The sequence below is a fragment of the Lynx rufus genome, unplaced genomic scaffold (genome assembly GCF_022079265.1).
Source record: "Lynx rufus isolate CCGP_SWC_20201006 ecotype Redwood Valley unplaced genomic scaffold, mLynRuf1.p SCAF_13, whole genome shotgun sequence".
In the NCBI taxonomy this organism is placed as follows: Eukaryota; Metazoa; Chordata; class Mammalia; order Carnivora; family Felidae; genus Lynx; species Lynx rufus.
In genome coordinates, this window is record NW_025814827.1 from 12,003,675 (window position 1) to 12,017,647 (window position 13,973).

The 13,973-nt window shown below is 41.6% G+C and overlaps 1 protein-coding gene across 1 annotated transcript in view; it reads right to left on the minus strand.

Annotated features, from left to right (window-relative positions):
- Positions 1–13,386, minus strand: part of ZNF609 (zinc finger protein 609) — a 209,109-nt gene extending 195,723 nt beyond the window's left edge. Inside the window, exon 1 of the mRNA XM_047074959.1 lies at positions 13,296–13,386. The gene's annotated coding sequence lies outside the window, so the exon portion shown is untranslated. The remainder of the gene's footprint in view (positions 1–13,295) is intronic.
- Positions 13,387–13,973: the final 587 nt, after the last annotated feature.

Sequence of the window (13,973 nt, forward strand, 5' to 3'; positions counted from 1 at the left end):
CTAAAGTCTTTTCAAAGTAAACAATGTCCACTGGTAACAACTCTGTCCCCACACAACTGTTAATGATTTGTCATATGCGACTTATGTAAACTAACCTATTACCTTAGCCCCAATAAGTTATATGAATAGTACCAAGTCAACTCAATCTTTAATTTATATTTTATCAATTTCCCAATATAGTTTTTAGTCTCTCCACCTCCAAAGCCTTCTTATGGACAAAATTACATTTGAACAATCTACACCAGTCCCTTAGCGTAGTAACCATGACACTTATAAATTGAAGTAATATATTTTCACTAAGAGATTCATATTTTATCCTTGAATTCTTTCTAAAATCTTGGGTAGATGCACTTGATCTAATCAAGTATATTGATTTGGTCAAGAAAAGCCTAGGGAGCTGGAAAAAAATGTGTTGGAAATACTAAATAAATGTTCACATTTTCTTTATATTTTTCTATACTTTTCATGCTTTGAAAAAGATTAATTCATGTTCTAATCAGAAAAAAAAAAAAGTTAAGCCATCTATCATCATCTGACCTAGAAACTTTAATCTGCTTGGGTGGAGGAGAAAAACAGAGTGGAAATTCTCTAATGTTTTCATCCCTGAATGGATCCTTCACACCATAATCAAGTACTCTTACCACTTTTCTAGCAGCCTTTCCATTTTTAACATGTCCTCTTAAAAAAATAAACAAACAGGAAACTTACCATTAGCTGTGCAAAGAGGCTTACTGAATTCATCTTTTTTTTTTTTTCTTTTACCTAATTTCTAAGTGGCATTCACCCATTATCACTTTGTGGGATTCTTTGGCCTTGATTGAAAATGTTTCTTATTTCTTCTCTCCACAGCCTCTAAGACTATGCCAAATCACCATCTGTTTTGTATGGTCCTTTTGATCCCTAGCTTTCTTTTAACGTGGACTTCTAATATAATGATTTTTGAGCATTTAAGCTGCCAGTGGGTTATTTGCTTTCTAAAATCTTTCTTTCTGGGGCGGCTGGGTGGCTCAGTCAGTTAAGCATCCGACTCTTGATTTTAGCTCAGGTCACGATCTCATGGTTCAGGAGTTCCAGCCTCACATTGGGCTCTGCGCAGTGCTTGGGATTTTCTCTCTCCCTCTGGCCCTTCCCTGCCCACGCAATCTCTCTCAAAATAAACAAATAAACATTTAAAAATTTCAAAAAAAGAGAAAGCTTTAAGGGGCGCCTGGGTGGCTCAGTTAAGTATCCAACTTCGGCTCGGGTCATGGTCTCGTGGTTTGTGAGTTGGAGCCCCGTGTCTGGCTCTATGCTGACAGCTCAGAACCTGGAACCCGCTTCAGAGGCTGTGTCTCCCCCTCTCCCTACCCCTCCCCCACTTGTACTCTGTGTCTCTCTCTTTCAAAAATAAAAAATAAATTTTAAAAATAAATAAAATCTTTCTACTTTTCTTAATGTACATACTTGATCATAGCTCAATTTAACACTGAATCCCCATGTGATAGATTTTGTTCTCCTCTCCCTGAAGAATGCTGAGCTTAATCAATATATGATTACTATTTTTTTGTTTGGTTGAGAATTAGATGAGCCAACTTAATTTCCTGGCCTGGTAAAATGAGTGCACACAGTCCATCACAGGAGTGGTGCTCGGTACGCAAGGGCTAGTACAGTTAATTCTTGAGGCTTCTCAGTTGGCTGGGAGGAAAAGAGCCAAGATATGATTACTGTTAAATAGTGTTGACCTACAGAAACCTTTACCAATTCTTGTTTGTTCCTCAAAGTAACACGCAGTTTCTTTCTTCGCTTTGTAGGTTCTAAAACTGCCAACTGAAGAAGTAGTTTCTCTACCTCAAAACCACATTTTGCATTTGCTCCCAATGAGGTATTTAATCAATCCATGTATAAATAAACTCCATTATTTTTATTATCTGGTCTAATTTTACAGCTTCTTTAATCTCCTTTAATAGTTTCAATTCAGTCATATTAAGAATATGACATTTTTATTTAAGCAAGGATTTCAATCCTTATAAAAATGTAATACCTTGCTGTCCCTATCATTGCCATCAAGTGCAGAGCCTGGCAGCACATTTCAACGATTAGTCTCCTTCTATCAAGTACCTGAGATATGAATTAAATTATTGTATCATTATTTTGCCTACCAAGAAAGAAGGAAAAAAATTTATATAGGGATGACAGAAATGGCACTAATCGTGTTTAAGTCAGTAACACTTTTAAATAAATCTAATGCTTCAGATCACATATTCAGGTAAAACATATTACAGATCTGTGGCTGGAAGAAAATGTCACTTCACCATTGTGTCACCTACCCCAACTTGACCTTGTTAAAACTGAATTTCTTTCTTATAGAAAGGCTCAAGAGAGACAATATTGCCAAACACTGCCCTGCACTTCTCCCTCTGTCAGATAGTGTTATGGAAAGCATCTGAAATTCACACTGCCAGGATTTATAACTCTGCTAGGATTGGAAGGGCCAACTAATACAAACCACAGAAACATTACTACTAAAAAAAACAGTTTTCACCAGCAACCTAAGCTATGTTAAGGTATTTTTAACTAACAAAGCAATACAACTTGGTCAATTAAATGTAGATCCTTTCAACCACTAAAGAAAAAAACAGCATACACTTGAATTAACAACTGCCAGCCTTTAAGTTCACAGTATCAGTATTGTATTATTGTATCATTTAATACATGTAGTGAAAAATCTATGATTTCAAGTTTGATATACAGCAAATTCAGAGAAAAGCTATGTGAAATGTGCTTAGGAGTCCACCTAACATTAGAACCATCTGCCCAAAGGTAACAGATTCTTCTTAGCATGGCCCTGAGTTCATTAAGAACCTTTATTCTAAAATTATATATCAAAGAGAGCACATTTTATGGAATAGCAAACAGGTCTCCATGTGCACTGCAACTGCACAAGCTTATGTATAAATAACTAAAAATAGCGTTCAGGTACCATGCACCTCAGCTATCTCAAATAGCAATATAGTATAACCAGCTGAGAGCTTGATGTCCACAAGCTGCGTTCTATATAACCCAAGGATAGAAATAAGACATTTCATTTCTTGTATATTAGGTAGAAATTCTAGCTTCCAGCCAATTATCATAGTGGCAGTCTGACCTAAGGCATTTCTGTTTCCTATCAGCTTTGTGTAAGCAAAGGAAAGACGTAACAGGAAAAATAATAAAATAGAAGGAGTAAGAAAGGACAAGAAAGGGAATTATAAGAAAATTTACAATACACAAGTCAAACAAGAGAGCATCTTCATCCTCAGGCTAATGCATTAGGTATTGAGACAGAACACAGTTAACAATGTGGTGAGAGGAAGTCAAAATACCACAAACCTGAAAATTCAATTTTTAAGCTGGGAGCAGAGTGCATGCTCCTTGAAAGCTTATTTTGCTGAGGCCTCACAAGAAAGGTCATGATATTGGGCTTTTTCCCTTGAGAAAGGAGATGACTCAGAGGCCTACCTCACCCAGTACTCTAGGCATCCAAGACCCAGTCAGCAGAAGGGTAAATCCCACCCCTCAGGGAAGTGGCTACAGGGCTCCAGTTCTACCCCTGGTGTCTTCCAGACATGACTGACTGCAATTTTCACCATGATTAACTTCCAGGAATGCCGGCCAGAGGAGCAGCCAGGAGAAAAGAACATAAAGAGTAGCTATTTCCCCCTCTATGTCAGCTGGACTCTTTGGAACAATTGCAGACACTGCCTCTCTCTTTCTGCGGGGCAGAACAGCATTCAACAACCTCAGTGAAGTGCCTAACAACCAACCTCTCTCACCTTACACTAGGAATCCAATAAATATTTATGGAATGAGAGAAATAAATAAGAAAAACTAAAAAAGACCTCCCAGAGGTCTACAACAGCCAGAGGGCCCAACAGTACCTATATTCCCTCTACTAGAACCAATCTGGTTCCCATGTCTGACCTACACTGCTTCCACCTGCATGTACTACTCCTTCCCCTCCCCAAAGTCTTCCATCAGCTAGGATGTATGGAACCACAGTATTGCTGCAGGAAGTAAAAGCAACAAATGCTTGTCCTTGAGTCTGAAGGATTTCTGAAAGCTTTCATAGTCTGCCTTGTTCCTAGGTTATTCAGTTTAGGATAAAATGCGTTGAATGAAAGTCACCTTAGCGTAAAAGGAGGCCTGAAAAAAAAAAAACTACAAGAAGTTTCTGTTTTCAAAAATCAAATTCCAATTCAATTCAGCAAGCATTAATTAAGCATGAAGTTATATTCAAAGCATTGGGCTAGATAGAATCCATGAGGAACAGAGGAGACAGAGGTGTTTTAGGCAGCTAAGAATGAGGGAGGAAAAAAATATATTCACAAATAACTATAATTAAAGACAATGTGTGATAAAGTACTGTAACAAAAATCCTAGCAAAGAGTTTGGGAGATACAGAGGAAGATGAAATCAATTCTGGAGATAATTGGGTGGGAAGAAAAGCATTAAGAAAGGCTTCAGGAAGGAGATGAAATTTTGGGGCAGGTTGAAGAAGGGTCTGATTTGGAGTTGAATGCTTTGGACCTGGGAAGGTCATTCCAACAGAAAAGAAAAGGAAAAAGAAACAGGGTGTTGAGAATGAAAAACACAAAGTAAGCTGAAAGAATAGCTGTGAACAGAGTAAGAAATAAATGAAATAAGGGTGAGAAAGGCCAAGGTTCATCAGATTATAAAGGATGTGGAGTTCTGGCCTATGCAGGCAACAAGGAGCCATTAAAGGTTTTTCAGCAAGAAGTGAAATGATAAAGACTATATAGGGGCACCTGAGCGGCTCAGTCGGTTGAGGCGTCCGACTTCCACTCACGTCACAATCTTGCGGTCCGTGAGTTCGAGCCCCACGTCGGGCTCTGGGCTGATGGCTCGGAGGCTGGAGCCTGCTTCTGATTCTGTGTTTCCCTCTCTCTCTGCCCCTCCCCCGTTCATGCTCTGTCTCTCTCTGTCTCAAAAATAAATAAAAGTCAAAAAAATTTTTTTTTAATTAAAAAAAATTAAAAAATTTTAAAAAAAGATTATATAAATCTACACTGGGGGGATGCCTGGCTGGCTCAGTTGGTAAAGCATGTGACTCTTGATCTCAGGGTTGTGAGCTGGAGCACCATGCTGGGTACAGAGTTTATTTAAAAATAAAATCTAAAAAAACAAACAAACCAAACAACTGGGACACCTGGCTGGCTCAGTTGGAGAAGCATGTGACTCTTGATTTTGGGGTTGTAAGTTGGAGCCCCACATTGGGTGCAGAGATTACTAAAAATATACATATTAAACTGAAAAAAAAAACCCAACTACACTGGGGTTCCTTATTATATACTCTTCTAGAACCAAAATCTTTCCATTCAGAGCACTTTAGTTCATAATCATACTTTTATCAGTTGATTGTTGGTCAGAGACCATGTCTGGCTTGACAGTTAAGTGAATAAATAAAAAATTATAATAATCTTGCAGCAGTCTGTACTACAGAATACAGAAAGAGGCAATAACCATGAGGTTACTGCAATAACATACAGATGAAGGCCTGAACTAGGTCAGGTGAAAAAGCAAAGCTAAATAAATGGCAAGATAGCTAGAATAATCCAAATTTAGTGAATGATTAGATGAGATAGCCAGGAAGAAAAAGAACTAAATAGGAGTTCAAAATTCTGTGTCATGGCAACTGGAAGAAGTGTAATGCTTAGGAGAAAAAAGGGTAGGCAGAAATCAAAGACTGGAGGTACTTTTAAAAGCAGATGTCACATAGAAAAAGCTTTCCTTCTTCCTTATATACTTTTCAGATTTATATACTCTATAAGCTGCACAATTTCATTTCTCTTCCTATAGTTCCATTTCTGACATCACTCTTTAAGACTGCTCTAGGAGCATCAGTTCCAAAACAAAGATAAATGCTGAGTTTGACATCAACACTCAGAATTTATAACTGAAATTTACAAAGTACATTCTTAAACATCCACTTCTCGCATAAATGAAAGTTCATCCCAACAAAACCCAGTCTCCTCCACCTAGGAGTGTTGCTACAAACATTGCTGATAACATGCCAAAAGCCCACTAGCTGTACTTTGTACACAGAATAGAGCAAACACCGCTGTCATCCCCTACAAAGACTGAACTACAGCCTAAGAAACTACAGGTACAAGTATGAAATGCAGTACCAATCATGCAATGTTGCCTAACTGCCAGGATCTGGATTTCATTCATGGTATAGTTTCATTTCCAAGGGTTGCATGGTGTATACTTTGGCCACTTTCCAATTCAATAACCTATGTGTCACCTGACACTTAAAAAACAAAACAAAACAAAACCCATCTACAAAAACCACTTATATTTCTAATATTAATCTTTCTAAAATCTCATATTCAAGTGGAGCACTTCCGAAAATAACCTTTACATTACCTAAAAATTAGTAATATGCTAAAGATGGCAGGTAACAAAGCAAAGCACTCCCAAGACTTTTTGTGAGTCCAAAACAAATAACAGTTCCACCCACCAAATTTTTCTATTACAGACTGATGGATGTTTCAAGTGCAAATTTAAAAACAGTGAATGCTTCTTCCAATGTTCAAAGGTAGATTAAACATGTAATGTTGTTATATTAACAAAGAAAGAAAGAAAAAAGACCACCATCTTCTTAACTCTCAATAGCTGCTATTGTCCCAAATCCATGAATTAACTAGGAAATGCTGATAAAAAATCCTAATTTGGAGAATTAACTTGGTTATGCAATTTTATTCCTTGACACTGCCTGAAAGCAAAGATTTCTTAATATTACTGTCAATTCCAAAGTTCCCACAATCACCTACCAGCTTTCAATCCCTCAGTCCCTCAGGGTATTTCAGGGATCTTCCTTGTTAGTCATAGTTCAACAAATGTCATTAATTTAGCATTTTGGCATGAAAAATCAAATCATTTTATTTTCCAAACAAAACACAGTGCGCAACCATACTTAATCCCAAGAAGTTAATTCAAAGCAAGTTTTCTAGTGACTGGTCAAAAATGGAAAAGTACCCAACCCACCTCCACAATCAGTCTCATTTGGCTCAAACGAGCCAATCTGGCTCTTTGGCTCAAAGATTTCAGATATAAGAGATTTAAAAATCTTAGATTGCTGACTTAACGCATAAAATTACTTTCTTGATATCTAGGCAAATCCTATGAGGTGCAATTTCCTTCTCACAAGCTGAGGTTCTTTTTCTACAGCTTTCTGATTCCTACATCTATGGCTTGAGCAGACTAGAAAAAAATACATTTGACAAGCTGGTGAACCTGCAGAATTAAAGTATAAGACACTCTAAAAGAAGATGGCCTATTAAAAAACGCACACCATATGCTTTACAAACATATCAAAGAGGAGTGAGGGTCAAGCCCCAGGGAACTAAGGCTGTACTCATTAGCCTTTCTGTATACTGACTATATTTTTGACACAGTAAAAGAACTGCTCACTTATGTCAAGCAATTTGTCCTGTTCTTCCATCACAATCTTAGTACCATAAAATTCTACAGCTAAATGGAACCTTAAGAGATGATCTTGTTTAATTTACTCATTTCACAAATAAAGACCGTGAAAACAGTGGAGTGACTAGCACAAGGTCACACAGCTAGTCAGAAGCAAAATAGTGATGAGAACTGGGGTTGTATGACACCATACCCTACGCTTTGAAAAGCTATATTAGCAAAGAAAACGTAACACTCTTAAATCAGACAATAACTCCACTTTAACTATAACTAACCCACAAAAAATAAAATTCACCCACGTAAGGAGAAAAAGGGTTAGAACAGAAAGTACCCTGAATTAAACAGAAAGCAGCAGTTATTTGTTGATACAGTACAGGGGTTTCTTATTAAGGGCATACACAACCTTGCACATATTTTCTAAACCATTTTATTAATTACTAGTTGCTAGCATGTATGTCCTGTGCTTCTGTTTAATGTACCTCTTTAAGACAATGCCACATGGTCCCTAGTGGCAACGGTTTGAAAAATGAGAACTTCTGGTACAGCTAACTGGTGGCACGAAAGGAACCCATAAGTGTGGTACCAACAATCAAAAAGGACAGAAGTTGGAGGGGGTAGAGATATTGCTGGGAGCAAGTAATCCTGAAAACGGTGTAAGAATAAAAATCCGAGAGAGCAAAGTCTGGCCATAATGACCAGAGAGCACAATAAAAAGAAGGCAGTTTCAGAGCCTGCCTGGCATCAGACAGCTCTCACCTGCAAAAGAAAGAAGGAAAAAATTCTCACAGAGACAAGAGAAAGATCGGAGGTTTGCTCCTGAGTGATGGACTAGATATGACCTAATAGGTATTTGCCATCTCTTATTTCTGGGACTCTGATCCAAGAACAAACAGCAAGAGGACCATGAAAAATCAGCCCTGTTGGATCTGGAGTTCTGCCTTGACAAGATATAAAGCTCATTCATAGATCTGACTGTGCTCATGAGACTGCAGTTCAACTCCTGCTGCTAGAGCAAGGGGAGGGGGAAGGAAGATAGAAAGGGGTGAGTGGGAAGGAGGTGGAAGATCTGGGTTGTGACTATAATAGCTACAGTAATTAGAGTGTTTCCAAGCTGCTGGAGAAGTCTTCAGAGCAGGGAACTAGGATGAGAGATGGGGGAGGGGAAAAAGCATGAGGAAGCAAACTACTGAAAATGCTAGGAAAGTATATGGTGGTTTATGAACAGTTTAAAACAAACAAACAACTGTGACGGCTTCATATAGGCAAATAGAGAAGTTTAAGTTCTTTCCCAGAAGAGAATACTATACAATAACTGTTAGGCTCCCACTTAAAGCTAGGTTACAAACTAGGTTTAAGCAGATTATTGCAAATGTCACTGTCTTTCAGTGGTCCACTGGCCCTGTCTCAGGGTCATAATGTTGCCTCCCTTTCCTCTAAATCAATCAATTGATCTATGTATCTAAATCTGTCTTTCTGGCAAATAGGTCATAGCCTTCACTCCACTTGGAAAAGGGATTTCTGAACTTCAAAAATAGTTAACATCACATATTTTCCTTCAATCAACTGTTAATTAATACCTGGTGAATTCAATGAGAGGGAGAAAGAAAAAGATGGAGATTCAGTATGAGTACACAGCCTGTTGACCTAACACAGAAAATGACCGGAAGGCATTAAAAAGGACACAAATACCCGAGTTACTACTTGCTTATACATTTTAGGTTGTATGGCACTGCCTACTAGAGTGGCATGAAGATGTGAAAGAAAAATATTAATGGAAGATGATGATAATAACCTAGAAGAAAAACCAGGGAATATGCAAAAAGCCTAAAAATAGAAAGACCTCTTCCAAGTTAGAGGAAATGCTATACTTGTTTTTTAAGATAAATATGTAGCTGAGGTATTTCCTTAACGTGATTTGGCCCTGGGTGATTTGATCCTAACAAGTGATGTTAATCTCAATGCCAGAGGAAAGAATTATAAAGGTACTGGGAAAAACTAAAATGGAACAGGACAACTGAAGAGATGCAAACTTCATGTGGAGATTTACATTCACAAAATAAAAACACATGCAAATTTCTTGAGTGAGGCATGTCAGGTGGACCCACACAAAGTCAATTATACCCTTTGCATAAAACCTGCTGGGTATCCTCCCAGTGGACTAAATCTTTTTCACCACACTGAAAGCAAAGAATTTTCTCCTTCCCATTTCCCTCTAATAAACAAGCACTAGAAAACTGAATTACCACTATTTCCTTCCCATTCATAGGGCATAAAGCCAGAAATCACAGAAATACAATAGGGCCGGCTAGGACCATGTCTAAGGCATGCTATTCAGTAATCTAAAAAGAAACACAGAGAAAGAATAATCTCTTCTCTTTTCCATTCTCATCTCACTAACAAACCTGTATCAGGCATTAAGAAATGTGAAACAAAGAGCAATTTCACACATACGAACTGAACCTAAACCACGGAAGACCCAGTATTTTCTTGTCACTGTGGCATGTGATTCTTTAACCACCTGCTCAATAATCCCTCTTCAGCTGCACAGCTGCTGCCAATTCCACAAGCCCAGCTAGGCAGGTGCTTCAGTGAATTACCTGTTCCCTAGTGAAAAGAGTCCTTCACTGACACTTAGTGGGCCCAGAACCTGCCAATCAGCATCACCGATCTTCATTTTTGTCTGCCACAGCCAACTTTTATGAGAGATATCACGAAGGCATATTTAGCACACTATGTGATTTTGTATTTGGTGGGGTTTTATTCTTGTTGTTGTCCTTTGTTTTATAAGGAAACGGATTTTTCAAAATCAAGCAGAAGTGAGAATTCAGCTGCTGAAAAGAAAACTTGCCACACAACATAAGGCTGCCTCATCTCAGAGTGGCCCCATCTGTCTGGCAGTATTCCCACCCATGACTAGTTTTCCACAAGGGAAATAACAATTGCTCAGCTACCTTTGTAGCAGAAGAAAGTGGCAGTGGAAAGTGCTATGGTACCTGGCAGTAATGAGAGGGAGAACTTCTGGAGCTCACACATCATCCCTGTACTTCTTAAGTCTCCACGGCTAAGCCCAGGCAGTAGCGTTCCGAGTCAAATAAATAAGGAGTGGCACTTCTACTCGACAGAGCAATCACTAAACCCCTCAACAAATTATCCTGTTCCAGTCGTTTAGTTGCTATATGCTAATTGCAACATAATTACTACCAGGAGCCAAAATTATGCTCCTATGTCCTCACACAAAATAAGCACTAATCTGCCCAGCCATCTAGATCTCTCACAAGAAAAACATTTTCTACGAAGAAAACCAAAGTGCTCTCTGCAAGATGGTCACAACCAGAAGACTCATAAAGACCCCTTGTGCCAAGGGCCCAACTCTGAAACCACTACATCTAATCAGGGCAAATTTAACATGAGGCTTCTGCCTTCACTGTCACCTGACAGGATTCAAAATGAAGGTCCACAACCCACGAGCAAAATGCTTGGGACTCTGGTATTAGCTGAGACTTCAGAGGCTGAGGACAGATTGTTGGAAATAGCCTAAAGACAGACAACACCTCTAGCTAAGACTTTAATAAGAGTTTTGACATCAAGAACATGTTCCCTCCCAACAAAGCCCAACACCTAAGTGGCAAGTCATCATTTTCAGAAACTCACTGAAATAAAGGAATGAGGGAGACAACACAGTCACACTCAACACCTCAGAAAGACCTCTCCCAAAACCAAAGGCTAAAATTCCTATTCAAGAATACCTACAGGATATAGGTGGCTATTGTGTACACAGTGCATTGTGTATAACTGCCCTCTCACAACGAATCTGCTTTCCAATCTCTTCTTAAAGAAAAGTTTTCTTTAATATCCTAAAAGGAAACCTCCTTTCTAATCCCAAATGATTTCTTACCCAACTAATAGTACCTAAATACTACCTGGGCATTTCTAGGAGATATTTACAAGGATGGGGTTTCTTCTAGCTCATTCTCATCCTTCTCTCATTAATTACCCCCAAGACCTCAAACGATTTTTATGTTCATCACTTTGACCAATTTCTCCCTAATGCAAAGGCAGATATGGCCTTTCTGCATAATGAGCACGTCACCTCTTTTCATCAGAATTAAAATAAAGATTAAAAGGAAAGTTTTGTTTCCACAGCCCCTGCCCAAATAGGCAAATTCTGTGGCTTTTGTGTTGTGCAATTATTACTGACCAGGAAGTCACCATTAAACAGGTACTTGGTCCTTGACTTCCTGTCTTAACCTTGCAAAGGTTTTTAGTGGTGTTCCTACACAAACAAAAATCATAACCCATCTCTATAAAAAGAATTAAATATGATGGTTCAAACAAGAGTGAAAACCTCCACTTGGAGTCTTCTTCCTTAAAGGTCTGACACAAACATGGGGATTAAGTCTCCCAGACACTATTCCTCCACAACTTAGTACAGGCTAGCCAAAGAGGCAGGCACAACATGGCTGGCATCCCCTATTCTTCTGAAAAATGTGTGCCAATGAGCTCTGCATTGTTCCTCACTCAAAAAGAAGAGCCTTTCTGTCTGGCCTCCTCCAATGGCAAGCCCCAGTCTGGAAAAGGAAGAAAATGGCACTGAGAAGCCTGGGAGATGGAGCATATCCAAAGCTCTCAGACAAGACTTGAACCTATGACCTTCACTGTGTACACAATAGGCGGGTGAGAGGGACCGGTTTATCTCTGCAGCAGCAGTTCTCAGCCCTGGGGTAGCACTCCCGATAAAATGACACAGACTATTGTGTGTGGCAGCAGAACAGTCATCTCCTCACAACAGCCTAAACCAGCACTCCCTCCCCCAAGACAAAGCAGCAGGGGTGAAATTAACTCAAGGCTGCAGAGCAAAGCCTAGTACAGAAAAGAGAGGCTTGTGGGGGATTGGGGACTCTCCTCAACCCCTGGGGCTCTGGACACATGGCTGGAAACAGACAGGCTTTCTCCCCCATCTTTCCCACTCTCATTTAGGTAGGAAGCTGTTTCTTAGAGAATTTAATCATCTGTGATTTGTTCAGAAATATTCCCCCTGAAGGGCTCTGATCTCTCCACCCTGTGTGAGCCTAATTCCTAGAAGCTGAAATGACTGTTTGCTGCTGCCTGTTTCACAAACACACATTAATTGGTCAGATGTGTCTCCTCCTCCTCAACCCCGGAGGGAGGAAGAAGAATCTGAGCAAAGCACAGAGATGATCCAACCGTAATTACACATAAAGGGAAAAGAGGGCAGCATGGGTTTTTCCAAACAGGACAGGGTCACAAATCCTCCCAGGGGTACATGGAGAGCAGTTAAGGGCCAGGCCCAGGGATCCCTCCATCTTGAAGAAAAGGACAGGAGTAAATGTGACCTGAGACTGGAAGGAGCACACACCCACAACCTACTTACTGCACACTCCCAGCCACCTTGCTCCCCCCCTCTCAGGGCCGCGCACACGTCTAGCTTCCAACCCTTCGCCCTGAACCCCCCTAACTCTGACTAGCCCCAGCCGCCCTGCGCCCCCTCGAGATACCCAGACTCGCCTCTGAAACTCTCTGGCCTGTCCCCACAACCTGGTCAGACCCTAATCCCCTCTTGGGCACCCCTACCCTCAGGCTGAACCGACCCCGGCCACGCTTTGAACTTCACCCCGCGCCCCTCGACGCCCCCTCCCCCACCCACGCAACGACCCCCCCCAACACACCTTCCCCTCGCTCCGCCCCAGCCCCCCAACCCCCACTTCCTCCGTCAGGCGCCGCTGCCCCCGGCCCCCTCAGCCCCGGCCCCCCTCAGCGCCGCGGCCTCTCTCCTCCCCCAGCCCCGGCTCCACACAAAGCTCCGGACTCACCGCGCGGCCGGTCCCGGGAGCCGCCACCTCCGCCCGCCCGGGGCCCCGGGCCGTAGAGCCGCCGCAGCTACGGGGCCCAGGCCGCCATCCGTTCCCGCGGCCCCTCCCCCCCACCCCACCCCGCCTTGGCTCCGGCTCTCCGCCCCCTCCCCGCGCCGCTCCGCCCCGCCCGGCCGGTGCCGCTGTGTCCGGGGCCGCGGGTCCCTCAGCCGCCACCGCCGCCGCCGCCGCCGCCGCCGCCGCGATCCGGGACAACCAGGGCCGCCCCGAAGACCCGGACACTGGACTCCCGGGCCCTCGGATCCGGATTCCGGGCTGCTGTGGAGTCTGGAGCGGGAGAGCGCCGGGGAAACCCGGAACCTGGATGAAAGAGCCAAATCCTGGGTCTCGGAATGCGCGGTCACACGGAGCCCGGATTATAGAGTCGTAGCTCTGGGAATGTTGGAAAACCCGGCGAGCCGGTTAAAACATAGAGAAACTCGAAGAAACCTGGATTGGAGAGCTCGAACCTAACGCTCTCTCCTCCTGGAAAGAACTCTCACTGGACCTGACTTCCCCGCAGAGAGGTCTCTGGAGGAAGTATCATATTTTAAATACAGAAGACACCAGTTCCGTATGTATCTTTCAACCATGAGGTGAGGAAAAGGCCGTGAGGGATCTGAACGTGAACATCCACAA